The 12,571-nt window shown below is 43.7% G+C and overlaps 2 pseudogenes; one reads left to right on the top strand and one right to left on the bottom strand.

Annotated features, from left to right (window-relative positions):
• Positions 1 to 1,270: 1,270 nt before the first annotated feature.
• Positions 1,271 to 2,451, bottom strand: LOC131756123 (hsc70-interacting protein pseudogene; annotated as a pseudogene).
• Positions 2,452 to 10,386: 7,935 nt separating this feature from the next.
• Positions 10,387 to 11,845, top strand: LOC131756116 (eukaryotic translation initiation factor 2 subunit 3 pseudogene; annotated as a pseudogene).
• Positions 11,846 to 12,571: the final 726 nt, after the last annotated feature.

The raw sequence follows: 12,571 nt of genomic DNA, 5'->3' as shown, positions 1-12,571 counted from the left end.
AGAATGTCAGGGAAGGCCTGCTTCCACCTACCCCAAGCTGCCTCTCCAACTCTTTTGCCCTGTCACCTTAATGTAGAGCTTTGTGGTTTTAAAAGTAGGGGCACCTGGATTCAAATCCCCCGAGTCAGCCTGTTCCTGGCTTTAGGATCTTTAGGCAAGTTACCACACATCACTAAACCTTGATTTCCACACCATTAAAATGGGGGTGGTAGCACCCATTCCATAGGACTGTGTGAGAAATTAAATGAATCACTTAGCATGGTTCCTAGAACATGGTAAACTCTAATAGGCCTTAAGTGCCTGTCCTTATTAGTATAACAATTCTCAGCCTCATTTGGCTACCATCTCCTACTTCCTGAAGCTCAGCACTCTTTCCCAACACTGTCTTCATACCTTGGAAGCCCTTCCCTGTCCCTCTTCTCCACCCAGCAGGCTCCTACACGCTCTTTCAAGCCCTATTCAGAAGCATTGCCTGTGAAGACATTTCCTTCCTTCCCACTTCCTTCCTCCTCTCTCTGCCTGTCACCGCTTATCCCAGGGGCCATGCTTAGTGTCACCTATAGTGGAACAACCAGCATTATACACCTCTCGGTAGGATGCAGTAGACTACACAACTCCATCTGATTTTGCTCCTGCCCAAAATATTGAGCCTGAACCTAATCAGGTCTTTAGAGCTGGCTTCAGTTTACAAGAATTTCAGGGGATAGAGGAACCCATTATGTAACCCACAGAGAAGCAATCAGGCAAGTCCAGAATGTGGGACAGTTTATAAGGCAACTGATGTGATTTCTTAAAAGTCAACACCGTGAAAACAAAACAAAAGCAAAGGCACTGGAGGAGGAGGTTCTAGATTCAAAGAGATCCTAGAGTCTAACAAGTAAATGTAAGATGTGATTCTTTTTTTTTTTTCTACCATATATCCAACTCAAACTTTATCTATTTAAATGTTACATTTGCCTCCCACTAATAAATCTTTACTTCACTCAAACTTGAACAATAAATCTTCCATACTGAAGTATCTTCCTTGCCTAACTAATTCAAAGGAAAAACACAAAATGATTAGTAAAGAAAAATGTAGGGATTAACACACCCTTTTAATTTGTTTTAAATATTTTTAAGGTTTAAAAATTATTTAAAGTTTTAAATTTCTAGTAAGAAAACATTATCTGTATGAATACCCTAATGGCAAACCACTGTAAAATGTTTCAGCTGCATTTGGAGCAGAGGGGTAGGGTTCCTCTTCAAAGCACCCCAGCTCTCTTCAGAGGTACACTGGTTTGTATTATTGCGACATCCATTAGGTGGTCTAAGCTGCTTTTTCTTCAGCAGGGGCTTTATTTGTCAGAAGGGCATTATGCTTGACCTCCAAATTTGGCCGACACTTTGCTGATGAGATTCATAACCTTTGGGTTGCTCGGATATGTTGACATACTTGCCGGGTTCTGAGCCACATCCTGGAAGGGCACCATAACTTCTGGATCCTGCATGGCTGCAAGAACCTCTGGATCACTAAGAATTTCATTGAGCCCAGGCATTCCTGCCATTCCAGGCATGCCCCCTCCCATTCCAGGCATTCCTCCAGGAAAATTACCAGGCATTCGGCCAGGAAAGCCACCTGGAAAAGAGCCATACTGAGCTCCTGATGGTCGTCTGCCTTCTTCCTCCCTCTGGGCGCTCTCATGTTCTTCCCGAGCCTTCTTGACCCTTTCTGTTCTTTCTTTGATCTCTCGCTGTTCACGTTTTCTCTCATACTTTCTCCAATGTTCAGCAGTTTTCTGGGCCCTTGGTTGAACTTCGTTCGGCATTGCACTAGCATCTTCATTATAATCCAGCTTACGGGCAAGGGCGAGGTCATGGGCAGCTTCTTCCGAATGGCCCCAAAGTCTGTGCGTTTTCCCTCGCCCTTTGTATGGCTGAGCTGAATCAGGATTTATTTCAATAGCTCTGTCACAGTCTCGGATGGCAGCATTTGGCGTCTGTAATTTGTTGAAGACACTTGCTCTCTTGGCATACAGAATGGCCAAATGAGGATTTAGCTTGATGGCATCTGCGAACAAGTCAATGGCTTTCTGTAGTTCACCATCATTTAGGGCATCAATGGCAGCCACTTTTTTATCATTTGCCTGATCCATCATCTCCTCAGTTCTCTCTGCATTTTCATCTCCCATTTCTTGAGGGGCATCAGTGTCTGGTTCAGTCACACCTTCATTGCCAATTTCTAGATCACTCTCCTCACTTGATGGTTCGTCTGTCTTTATGTTTTCCTCCGCCTTCTTACTATCTGTTTTTTCTTCCTTGGTATTTTCTCCCAATTTAGTTTTATGAGTAGCAGGTGGTATTTTACCCCCCATGCTCTCCACCCACGCCCTCAGGAAGCGCATTTCCTCGGTGTGTAGAACGCTTGGGTCCTGCTTGCACTTTTTCACGAAGGCTCGAAGCTCGCTCACTTTGCGGGGGGTCCATGGTCCGGAGGCGGCGGGAGGCAGCAGGAGGCGGCGGGCCGCGGCGGGGGCTGTGGTCTGATCCCAAGCCCGGGCGCTAGCTCAGCGTGACCGCGTAAAGGGCAGATGTGATTCTTGATTGTATCTTGGCTTGTTTTCTTTTTTAAAAAGCCATAAAGACCAAGTTTTTAGACAGTGGGGGAGATCTGACTATGAACTGCATATTAGATGATATAAGGAAATTATTTTGTGAGGTGTGGTAAGTGTATTGTGGTTATGGAGGAGAATCCTTATTTTTTGGAAATGCATGCTTAAGCGTTTAGGGCTGAAGTGTTAGAATATCTGCACTAAACTTTAAAATAGTTCAGCCACAAATTTAACATATAGTAAGATGAAGTAAATATGGTAAAATGTTGACAGTTGCTGCATCTATGTGATTATATGTAGGTATTCATTTTATAATTCTTCCTACTTTCCAGTATGTTTCAACATTTTCAGAATAAGAAGGTCTTTTTATTTATTTATTTAAAGTTTTCCTTCTCCAGGGCTCCCACAACAAGTTTTTAGACCTTTATTAAAGAACAAATCACAATATACGGAGGCAATGTATGGCAGTAAGTCTTGCCATTTAGATTACAGATTATGAACTCCTGGCAGTAGGATCCAAAGTCTGGATCAACTGTATTTCTCACAGTGCCAAGTTCATAATAAATACTCAATAAACATTTGTTCAATGAATGAAGACTTTACTCGTGCTCCAGTGCATTGTCCATCAATAAACTTACTTGGTAATCTCCAGAATGATAATGACAAAATTTAATCAAGCACATACTATGTGCCAGGCTTGGTGCTAAGTCCCTAACATGCATTATCTCATGTAACCCTCACAGCAGTCAGAAAAATATTGATCCCATGTTACACGTGAGAAAACTGATACACAGAAAGGTGAAGAAACTTGCCCCTGAGATCACTCAGTAATGGCAGAAGCATGTGGTTCTAACCATTACACTGTGTTGCCTTGTCCCTCTCTGGCACCATCCTGTTGGCACAGGTAATTATGTAGGTACATGTTTTAGTACCTACATCTGCTGAACTAGGAGCCCTTCACAGGCAGAGGAAAGACATCTGCTGAACTAGGAGCCCTTCAAAGGCAGAGGAAAGAAAACATGTCTACACAAAAACTTGTATACAAATATTAACAATAGCATTATTCAGAATAGTCAAGGAATGAAAACAGCCCAAATGTACATCAACTTGATGAATGGATAAAAAAAAAGGTGGCATATCCACACAATGGAGTATTATTCAGCCCTAAGAAGGAATGAGGTACTGATACAATCTACAACATGCATACATTTCGAACACATTACACTAAGTGAAAGAAGCCCATCTCGGGGACTTCCCTGGTGGCCCAGTGATAAAGAATCCGCCTTCCAATGCAAGGGATGCGTCTTTGATACCTGGTCAGGGAACTAAGATCCCTAAGTTGCCGCGGGGCAACTAAACCCGCACACCACAACTACTGAGCCTGCACACCCTCGAGTCCACACGCCACAACTAGAGAGAGAAAACCCGCAAGACCACAACTAGAGAGAAGCCCAAGCGCCACAATGAAGACACCGCACTCTGTAATGAAAGATCCTGTGCGCCTCAGTGAAGATCCTGCGTGCTGCAATTAAGACCCAACGCAGCCAAAATAAATAAATATTTTTTAAAAAGAAGCCCATCTCAAAAGAGCACATAATATATGATTCCATTTAAATGAAATGTCCAGAATAAGCAAATCCATAGAGATAGAAAGTAGAGTAGTGGTTGATTGGGGCTAAGGGGTTGGAGGATTGGGAGGTGATAGCTAAAGGGTCCAAGAATTATTTTTGAGGTGATAAAAATATTCTATGATTGATTGTGATGAAGGTTGCACACTCTTAGTATATCAAAAACAATTGAATTTACAATTTAAATGGATGAATTGTATTGTGTGAGAATTGTATCTCAGTAAAGCTGGAAAAAAAAGCAGAGGAAATATCTTATGCACCAGTGAATCTGCCAAGCTAGTTGAGTGAAAAAAGAAAGAAAGAAAGAATGAATGGCTGTTTCCATTGCAAATGACAAAAATCTACCATATTTCCGAAGTCTAAAGTGAATTTTCTTGACAGCCTTACAGGCACACTCACTCTTAGCTCCCAGGAACTCAATTATATACTAAGAAACCTGATAATTCAATAAATTATTCCTGAGGTTGCCAGTGCTACTCCAGAAGAAAAGAGAAATGTGCAGATGATTTCTTTCAGATACAAACTGTGGGATTGCTGAACAAGGAGATGCCAGGATGTTCTGTCTGGGAAGGGTCCTGGAGATCTCACTGTGATCTGTTTCTACTTGGCAAGCCTAGATTCATTTATTTGGGCTCATCTGACTATTCCTGTGTTTTTTTCTCCTTGCTCTGGTCATTCAGAAGGACAGTTGTAAATGAAAGCTCCAGGATAAAATACTTTATGAGGTTCTGTGGAAATAACTTAATAGGGAAGGACTCAAACACTTCAGTGGTGTCCATCAGCTGGCAGGGAAGTTGCTTGTTCAAAATGTTGGTTCTGGGCCTCATCCCTGGAAGATTCAGGTTCAGTGCAACTAGGGTGGGGCCATAGAAACTGTGTTTTAAATAAAGCATCTGTGGTGTCCTTGATACAGGGCATGCCTGGCCATATGAGAAACACTGACCTAAATAAAGCATAGACAGGAGGAACTGAAATGTGTACATTGTCTCAGGCAGAAAAATGGGTTTGCTTAGGGATCTTAGAGATCATGGAATTTAAAGGTTTTCATGCTGTGCCCCCTGGAACTCCTTAGGACTCCATGGAGCACTTGGAGGGGCTGTTGAGTTGGTGGAGGTACAGAGGTGCAGGTAGGTCTACCTCAGCACATGCCCCTTTTAACAGCTCTATTTCCTTTTTTTTTTTCTAAACTAAGATATTGAGTTCTATTGCTTGAAAACCATTAACTATGCCCTGTCCCTCATATGCAAGTGGAAAAACTGAGGACTAGAGAGGAAAATATTTTCCCAAGGTAGCAGAGTGACAGCACACGGATAGCAGAACCAGGGCTGCTACCAGGGCTTCACTTCCAGCCCAGGGCCCTTCCCACTAGGGAATGCCAATTTGGACACATCCCTTCATCTCAGGGTGGCTTTCCCTCTCTGCCTACAGCAAATCCCACACAAGACAGCAGGGCCTAGACTAGGATAAGAGGAATGAGGTATCCTGCCTCCAGCACAAAATTTAGCGGGGTGCCCCCAAATTCAGAAATCAAGACAAATAATATTTTAATGCAATATATTAAAAATCAAAATTAATGCCAAAAAAATTCATGATGAACAAAATACCAAAATTTTACGTAACAGTAAAATCAGTAGTTGTGATTTTTCCTTTTGCCCCAAGCTTCAATATGGCTCTCTACAGCACTATTACTTATCCTGCTTTCATTTAAAGTTTTGGTATTTTATTCATCACGGATTTGGGGCGTTAATTTTGATTTTTAAAATATTATATTTGAACTTCTCTGGTTAAGAAGTTAACCAGGGAAGGGGACACGGGTTCGAGCCCTGGTCCGGGAAGATCCCACATGCTGCGGATCAACTAATCCCGTGCGCCACAGCTACTGAGCCTGCGCTCTAGAGCCCGCGAACCACAACTACTGAAGCCCACGTGCCTAGAGCCCGTACTCCGCAACAAGAGAAGCCACCGCGATGAGAAGCTCCCGCACAGCAACGAAGAGTAGCCCCCGCTCGCCGCAACTAGAGAAAACCTGTGTGCAGCAATGAAGACCCAATACAGCCAAAAATAAATAAATAAATAGATAGATAGATTTATTTTTTTAATAATAAAATATTGTATTCAAGTATTATTTTTCTAGGTTACTGAGTTTTTTTGTGTTTTGCTTAACTTGGTGCCTGAGGCAGGTGCCTCATTTGCCTCACCCTAATCTTGGCCCTATAGAACAGGTCTTTTGGCAGATTGCTGAGTAAATGCCCCATTGTCCTCTGGGAATCCCTCCAGATCCTATCACTTTATTTGTCTGATGGAACTGATGTTTGTTTGGTCTCACTGTGACATTGCTCTTGCCACTTGACCTGCAGAGAGGTTTGTAATCTGCAGGGGATGTTTGTTTTGCTGACCCAGCAACATTCTCCCCTCTCTGGCAACAGTAATTGTTAAGTTGCTCGGGTTCATTCCCTCCCCATCTGTGCAGCTGACTCCAGCCCATAGCCTAGACGTCGGCATGTGACTCAGCTCTGCCAATCAGAGGCTTGCATCCACTGGCCACAATGATTGGGTCAGGAGTGGTCATGTGACTCAGTTACAGCCAATGAGAACTCTGGAGGTCTGGTCTGAACTTCGGGAAAGGGAGACTTTCTCTTTTCTGTGGTAGTTGAGGACAGGATGTAAGCGACCTTGGGCAGCCTCTCTGAGACACAGAAGACTGCAGTGTGGACAGCAGCAGATAGAGGCAAGGAAGAAACATCCTGATGATATTGCTTGAGCTCCTGGATCCAGCTGTGCTCAAGGCAATTCTACACTCTGGAGTTAAGGGAAGTGTGGGCCAACTTTTGCCCAAGTCAGTTTGAGTAGTGTCTCTGTAAGGAGTAGTGTCTCTGTCACACAGCTGATTCACTCCTTCCCTGCAGTCTGTCCAGGTTGTCCCTGGGAGATGCCTTGGAGAAGCCCAGCCCCAGACTTCCATCCTGAAGATCTTCATCCAGGTGATGGCATCCTTCATCCAAGAGCAGCCTTAGAAGGCAGAGTATTGGTAACAACAACAACTCTAGATACCATTACTGAGCAGTAGTGCCACTGTCAGGTCCTATGGTAAATATTTACACACCTATATACTCATTTTCTCCTATAACAACTCTACGAAGTAGATTCCATTACTAACTCCAGACTGAAATCTGGTTCATCCATCCCCAGGCCAAATGTCCCAAATCACCAACTAGAGGCAAAGGGAAGGCCCCGGTTAACCAGCAAATGAGCCTGTTTCCCACTCCATTGTGCTCTTTCATAAATGGATAGACTTTCTAGGAGGCAGACTAAGAACATCTGAGCCTGGGTATTAACAAACCCGTATCCACACACTTTCCCATAGCACTGTCAGCATCTTGAAGTAAAAAACCTTAGGCCAGCTTCCTTTGACCTGGGAGTGAAGCTCAGTGCCTCAGGAAGCACAGGCCTCCAAAATTAGTGGTGGCCTATATGGGAAAAGAATCTAAAAAAGAATGACTATATGTACATGTATAACTGAATCACTTTGCCGTACACCTGAAACTAACACAACATTGTAAATCAACTATACTCCAGTAAAATAAAAACAAAACAGAACAAACAAAAAATTAGTGGGTGGGTCGACTCACTGACCGTGGCGGTCTTTGCCATCTTTGCTCATTTATTTATTCAACAAACATTGATTGAGTGTCAGCTATATGCCAGATCCCGTTCTCAGCCCTGAGGATACAAATGTTGAACAAAACTGGGGGCAGTCTCTGCCTCCAGGGAGCTGACAGTCTTGTCAAGGAGGCATGTATTAAACAAATAATTGCACGTGCAATTATTTAATTACAAGTATGGTAAGCAATGAGAAGGAAAAGTTTAGGCTGATATGAGAATGTGTGATACAAGCATCTTAAACCCATTGGCGGACTAACTAAGCAACTTTATTCATTTGACAGGTGTTTTTGGATTGACTGCTCCGTGCTAGGCACTGTGTTTGCTGCTGAGTGCTGGACAGAGAGAGGAACAAGGCTCAGCCCCTGCCCGCAAAGATCTCGCCATGCACAACAAATACACCATCTGACCAGCTGTCCCAGTTGCAGCCTGTGAGCAGCTGCAAGTTTACAGCTTTGACATCCACTTGAAAGAACAATGCCATGCCTGCTTCCACAGGTGAACCAAATATATTTGACTGGTTCCATTGGCCTCATATTGGTCTTACTATGTCTTTCTCTGACCTTCAATGACTTTCGCTCTCTAGGGTTGGAAAAATTGGGACAAATGGTCACTGAGCTTATTGAGAATGTTTTATGATGCTCTGTAAAAATAGGGTCTTGGATGAAAAATACACATGGTCTCATTGGGAGAAGAAGGCATCAGGAAAGGGAAGGGATTGGGGATTGAAACTCCCTGGGCCTTGTGGCTCCAGCCTGCTGAGAACAGGAGATTGGCTTTGATGGCAGGCCTTTGGTGATATTTCTGGCTGCCCGGCCCCAAGGGTACGAACTGGAGTGTGTTCCCAGCTCACCACGGGGAACTTTCTGGATGGCTTTATTATTCAGAGCATATGATGCTTTGGCTCCAGTAGCCGGAGACAGTCAGCGATTCTACAGAGCTGGGTTCTCAGCAGCAGAGGTGAGCATGTGGGTGGTTTCAGACACAGGAGGTTTAGCTCAGTCCTTCTTAGAGCCAGCCTACCGCAAAGCAGCCAGAATCACTTAGCCCCCTGGGCCCTAATCCAGGCCTGAAATGTGACAGTGTGCGGAGAAATGGGAAGGGAGTGGCCTCTGACTGTATCCCCCCTGAACTGAAGCACTTAGAGGGTGGGGAATGCAGCTGATTCTTTTTTGTATCTCCCAAGCCTGATGCCTTGGGACAGGTGTCTTGTATCTCATATGTTGAGGGCTTACTATATGCTAGGCATTAGTTCATTTAATCCTCACAACAACCCCATGTGATAAATTCTGCTATTATTCTCATTTTATAGGTAGCTGAGGCTCAGGGTAGTGGAGGAGGATCCACACAGATTACAGAGCTGTGCTACCCTGTCATGTCTCAGCATGGCCCTGAGAGAGCAGACAGTCAGCAGAGTGGGAGGGTGGTGAGGATTCTCTTACATGTGGCTGCTTGGGGTGGGGCCTGGAATAGAAAGCAGCTAACTCCTGGGACAGGCCTTCAACTTGATACAGAGTCTTCACCATCCTGGCTCTAAGAAGTATGGCATTAGCTATTTGGAGAATAACAGAATGTAGCATTTTGTCGCTTCACTAAGGCCTTACTTTATATCAATAATAATACAAGTACAGAACCAATCCATTAAGGTCTTATTTCTTTTCAGTCACTGAGTCAAGGGCTTTATGTATATCATTTCATTTAATCCTCACATCAAGCCATGAATAGGTATTATTATCCTTCTGAGGAGAGAGACATTAAATAACTTGGCCAAGGTCATAGCTAGCGAATTACAGAGCCAGGATTCAACTTAAGAATGTGTGGCTCCAAGATCTCCTGATTCTCTGAGCATCAGAGACCTGGCTCAATTCCTGGTTCCTCCATGAACCAACTGTGTGCCCTTGGCAAGTCGATTAACTTTTCTGGGCCTCATTTTCCACATCTGTGAAATGGGTAGGTTGAGCTAGCTGATGTGTTAGGCCCACTCCGTCTCTGATATCTCGACTTTGAACCCCTTGAGGGATATCACTTATGTATCCCCAGTACCTAGCAGAGGGCCTGGCCCAGAGTGGGTCTGGGTCAACATCTGTTGAGCCAAATCTATCCTGATGGGGCCCCAGCTCTTAGCTCCACAAGTAGTTGCCATTTCCAAATCTCTGCATTTCATAACCTCCCCCATCCAAAGATACCATAATTTTTATCCATTTTGATTGTTTTCCATTTTTCCTATTAAAAAAAAAATATGTTCCTGGCCCAGGGAGGCGGGGCCCGCCGCCAGGGGGATCCGTCCGCCGTCATGGCAAAGCGGAAGCCTGCCACGCGGTCAGCCTGCCACACGGTCATTCTGCCGGCAGGCACTGCACAAATCCATGGGGAGAAAAGTCCAAGCAGTGAGGCCTCCGCTGCACCAGCCATCCTCCTCTCCCAGGCCTGGGCCCTAGTTGGCCCTCCCGCCTCCACTGCCCCACCCTGCACAAGGGGGCTTGCGAATGGTCAGGCAGCCGCCGGGACGCCTTCCTTCCTCTCCGGGCAAGATGGCTGGGGGCGAGGCTGGTGTGACTTTAGGGCAGCCGCACCTTTCTCGGCAAGATCTCAATACTTTGGATGTTACCAAGTTGACGCCACTTTCACATGAAGTTATCAGCAGACAGGCCACAATTAATATAGGTACAAGTGGTCATGTAGCTCATGGGCAATCAACGGTTGTAAAAGCTATTTCTGGAGTTCACACTGTCAGGTTCAAAAATGAAGTAGAAAGAAACATTACAATCAAACTTGGCTAAGCTAATGCTAAGATTTATAAACTTGACGACGCAAGTTGTCCTCGGCCAGAATGTTATAGATCCTGTGGAAGTAGTACACCTGATGAGTTTCCTACAGATATTCCAGGGACCAAAGGGAACTTAAAATTAGTCAGACATGTTTCCTTTGTTGACTGTCCTGGCCATGATATTTTGATGGCTGTTATGCTGAACGGTGCCGCAGTGATGGATGCAGCTCTTCTGTTGGTAGCTGGTAACGAGTCTTGTCCTCAGCCTCGACTTTCGAACACCTGGCTGCTATAGAAATCATGAAACTGAAGCATATTTTGATTCTACAAAATAAAATTGATTAGGTAAAAGAAAGCCAGGCTAAAGAACAGTATGAACAGACCCTTGCATTTGTACAAGATACCGTAGCAGACGGAGCTCCTATTACTCCAGTTTCTGCTAAAATACAATCCTGAAGTTGTCTGCAAGTATCTAGTAAAGAAAATTCCAGTACCCCCCAGAGACTTTACTTCAGAACCCCGACTTATTGTTGTTGGATCCTTTGATGTCAAACAAACCTGGCTGTGAGGTTGATGACCTTAAGGGTGTTGTAGCTGGTGGTAGTATTCTAAAAGGAGTATTAAAGGTGGGCCAGGAGATAGAAGTCAGACCTGGTATTGTTTCCAAAGATAGTGAAGGAAAGCTCACGTGTAAACCCATCTTTTCCAAAATTGTATCGCTTTTCACAGAGCATAATGATCTTCACTGTGCTGCTCCAGGAGGTCTTATTGGAGTGGGAACAGAAACTGACCCCACTTTGTTCCGGGCTGACAGAATGGTGGGGCAGGTGCTTGGTGCAGTTGGAGCTTTACCTGAGGTCTTCACAGAATTGGAAATTTCCTGTTTCCTGCTTAGACGGCTTCTAGGTGCACGCACTGAAGGAGACAAGAAAGCAGCAAAAGTGCAAAACCTGTCTAAGAATGAAGTGCTTATGGTGAACATAGGATCCCTGGCGACAGGAGGAAGAGTTAGTGCGGTCAAGGCTGATTTGTGCAAAATCGTTTTGACTAATTGTGTGCACAGAAGTAGGAGAAAAAATTGCCCTTAGCCAAAGAGTTGAGAAACACTGGCATTTAATTGGTTGGGGTCAAATAAGAAGAGGAGTGACAATCAAGCCAACAGTAGATGATGACTGAAGAATTAAATAACAGATTTGGATGAAGTTGGAATTTCTCTTAACAACCTAGGGGTATATTTTCAAAGCAATAGTGAGGAATTAATTTCACAGCTCATTACCTTAGGAGTAGCTGTAAGGTTATTCTCATTTTTTAGAGATGAAAAGTTAACCTCTAAAATAGGGTCTACAATAAATGTAAAAATTGGCAAAATGTTGAATTGAATCTACATTTTACCAGAAACTAATCATTCCCAAATAATGTCTAATTTATACATCAGTGCAGGTTTGAAAGGAAACTGCTACAACCAGCCTTTGCTGTAGCACACATACCACTGAATCTGTTTGAAATAAAATTTTTCTTCTAAAAAAGTAAAAATAGTTCCTGTATGTCTCACTCTTTTTACTTTCCTGCATGTCTCTTAATGGACTAAAGTATCACTTAGTGTATATCGAGATGTGGAATTTGGGGGTCATGGGGTGAACACAAATCCCTCGCAAAAGCTGTTGTAGGAATTTACATTCCCACCATCTGTAAGAGCTACCCTTTCCCCATATCCTTCCAAAACTGAAGTTTGTCAGATTTTTAAAATTTTGTCAGTTGGCTGAGTGTGAAGTGGCATAAATATATTTTAACTTTTCATAGTGGAAATTTTCAAGTATTTACACAATAGTAGAAAGAATAGTATAATGAACTTCTACTGTACCTATCATCCACCTTCAACAATTAATAACTCCTTATCAATTTTGTTCCCTTTATATTCTACCACCCAT

Source organism: Kogia breviceps, chromosome 4 (assembly GCF_026419965.1).
Source record: "Kogia breviceps isolate mKogBre1 chromosome 4, mKogBre1 haplotype 1, whole genome shotgun sequence".
Lineage (NCBI taxonomy): Eukaryota > Metazoa > Chordata > Mammalia > Artiodactyla > Physeteridae > Kogia > Kogia breviceps.
The sequence above is the reverse complement of the archived record's forward strand: the minus strand, read 5'-3'. Positions and strand labels throughout refer to the sequence as shown.